Genomic DNA, 3,223 nt, shown 5'->3' on the forward strand with positions numbered 1-3,223 from the left:
ATCTATGCCGATCATGAGTGGTAGGATCGGTAAGTGGATTGGGGCATTGTCAGAATTTGATCTGCGTTACGAATCGGCTAAAGCGGTTAAAGGACAGGTTATGGCCGATTTTGTGACTCAACATTGTGGTACAGTGGAAGCTGTGGAAATTGTACCTTGGACGCTCTTCTTTGATGGATCCACATGTGACCGGGGGGCAGGAATCGGCATAGTGTTAATTTCCCCTCGGGGGAGGAAATATGAATTTTCCTTGCCGATTATTGCCACGTCAACAAATAATCACGCTGAGTATCAAGCCTTGATAAAAGGATTAGAATTACTAAGGGAAGTTCATGCTGATGCTGTTGAAGTCTTCGGGGATTCTATGCTAGTTATAAATCAATTGGCTGGAAGCTATGAATGCCGAAGTGAAGTCCTCATAACCTATCATGAAAGGAGTATGCAATTGTTGAAGGAATTCAAGGATTTCCGATTAGAGCATGTTCCTAGGTTGCATAATGAAGACACCAATCGGTTGGCTCAACATGCCTCAGGATATCAGCCCATAATTAATGCGATATCGGCAATCGGTGCCGATGATTGGAGGAAAGAAATCATTGATTATTTAAAGAATCCGTCCAAGAAAGTTGAGCGACGTGTTCGGTTTCAAGCTACCAAGTACGTACTCCTTGAAGATGAGTTGTATTACCGAACTATTGATGGGATTCTTCTCAAGTGCTTAGGTGATGATGAAGCCAAGAATTTGATGGGAGAGATCCATGAGGGAGTGTGTGGAGCACATCAATCGGCATTCAAGATGAAGTGGATGATCAGAAGAAATGGGTATTATTGGCCGACTATACTTGAGGATTGCTTTAAGTACATCAAAGGGTGTCAAGGATGTCAGAAGTTTGGCAATGTTCAAAGGGCACCTGCATCGACCATGAATCCTATCATCAAGCCTTGGCCATTCCGAGGGTGGGCTATTGATTTAATCGGTCAGATTTATCCACCATATAGCAAAGGACATAAGTTTATCTTGGTTGCCACCGATTATTTCACCAAATGGGTTGAAGCTATTCCTTTGAAGAAAGTTACATCGGCCATTATGATCGCTTTCGTGAAGGAACATATTATTTACCGATTCGGAATTCCTCAAACAATCACTACCGATCAGGGTACTATGTTCACATCGGGAGAGTTTGATGAATTTGCAATCGGCATGGGGATTAAAGTATTAAATTCTTCTCCTTATTACGCTCAAGCTAATGGACAGGCCGAGGCATATAACAAAGGAATTATCAAGCTTATTAAATGGAAGATTGAAGAAAATCCTAGGAGGTGGCATACATTGTTAAATGAAGCTTTGTGGTCATACCGGATGGCTTGTCATGGATCGACTAAGGTTTGACCTTATCAGTTGGTATATGGGCATGATGCAGTTTTACCTTGGGAAATTAAGACTGGGTCTAGGCGACTATCTTTTCAAGATCAATTGGCTGCCGATGATTATGCTACTTTGATGACAGACGAGTTGGATGATTTAGTAGAAAATCGGCTAAGGGCTTTGATGAGTATAGAGGAGAATAAGAAAAGAGTTGCCAGATGGTATGATAAGAAGGTAAAGGCTAAGGAGTTTGCCGATGGAGACTTAGTATGGAAATTAATCTTACCGATTGGGACTAAAAGTTCAAAGTTTGGGAAGTGGTCTCCCAATTGGGAGGGTCCCTATCGGATAAATCGATCGGCTCCTGGTAATGCCTATATTTTAGAAACTCTCAAAGGAGTTGAATTTCCCAGAGCATTAAATGACAAATATCTAAAGAATTACTACCCCAGCATATGGGTTGATGCATGAAAGTTTAAGTGCCGATAACATTCCTATCGGCTAGATCAAAATGTACCTAGGGTTGGACTTAATGTTTTAAAAAGGTGCCGATAACAGTCCTATTGGCTAGATCAAAGTACTAAGAGCGTTCAGAAAGGAAGGGCAAGTATGCCACCGATGAAGGATTCACATGTTCAATAGCGCCTGGATCACCGATATAGCGCGCAGGCGAATTTGATTGGCTGCTTCTATCTCTTTGATATCTTCATCGACAGAGCCTTCCACCGGCTTCAGTTTCTTCTTCATCTGCAGCGCCATACGGGCTTGGACGTTTCTCTGCTCAAAACGCTTGATCACCTCAGGCAGCTGGGTTTCCGCTTGTTGAGCTTGGGACAAAGCTTCTTCCACTTGCTTGAGTTCTGCCAGCAAGGCCTCTCTTTTTGCCGACAAGTCAGAAATCTTGTGCTTCAGCGCATCTCCTGAGGACTTTAAGACGCCGATGTTCTTGTGCTTCTCATCGGCAAGGAGTTTCACTTTCATCATTTCCTCGGAAAGCTGAGCCTGAGTAGCTCTGTCGGCCAGGTGCTGAGTAGCCCGTTGATATTGCAGCTGACGGCTTTCCAGATGTGCAGCTTGAAAGAGGGCTTCTTCAGCATCGGCAGGGATTTGGCCTCTAAGGGTCTTGAACAAAGCCTTGGCTGGGTCGGAGTCATCAACCAGTTGGGCTGTGTCTTGGTGAAGGAGGGCCGATAATTCTTCCAATTTCGCCCTGATTTCTGCCGATGTGATCCCGACTGCCCGAGAGGAACTTGCTTCCTCACCTTCGTCTTCAGAGATGTCGATGGCAAAGGAGAACAAGCTATCGGGAGAATCCTGTTCCTAAAAGAGAAATAAAGTGAGTTGTTCCGTGGCTAAGTGTTGACAAATAATACTGATGGGGATTGGATGGCTTACTTGTTTCAAGGCAATCTCTTGCCTCTGACTGGAGGATGCCGATGGAACTACAGGCTGATCGGCTGGGGTTGCCGATGGAACTATGTCGGCTAAAAAATTAGCAGAGGTAATTATAAAATTGGGAAAATGGGTCCATCGGCAATGATTTCGTAAAATATATCACCTTGGGGAGGTGCAGTGCTTGTCTGGATCGAGGAAATTACTGATGATATGATTGAGCCTGCTGGATCGGTAGTCTGCTCGCTTACACTAGCCGATGCGTCTTTCGGCTGAGGTACTTCTGGCTAGGGTTCTTCCAATTGGGATGCTTCTTGCAACTGAGGGGGAGATGGTGCTTGTTGTATCTGAACTTCTGGAGAAGAGGGAGAAGATTCCACCAGAATCGGCGATACTGGGGGAGGAGAAGGTGTTGCCATCCTCTGGCGCTTTGCTTGTGCTCTGGTTCCCCCGTATCTCTCTAAT

Source organism: Sorghum bicolor, chromosome 7 (genome assembly GCF_000003195.3).
Source record: "Sorghum bicolor cultivar BTx623 chromosome 7, Sorghum_bicolor_NCBIv3, whole genome shotgun sequence".
Classification (NCBI taxonomy): Eukaryota; Viridiplantae; Streptophyta; class Magnoliopsida; order Poales; family Poaceae; genus Sorghum; species Sorghum bicolor.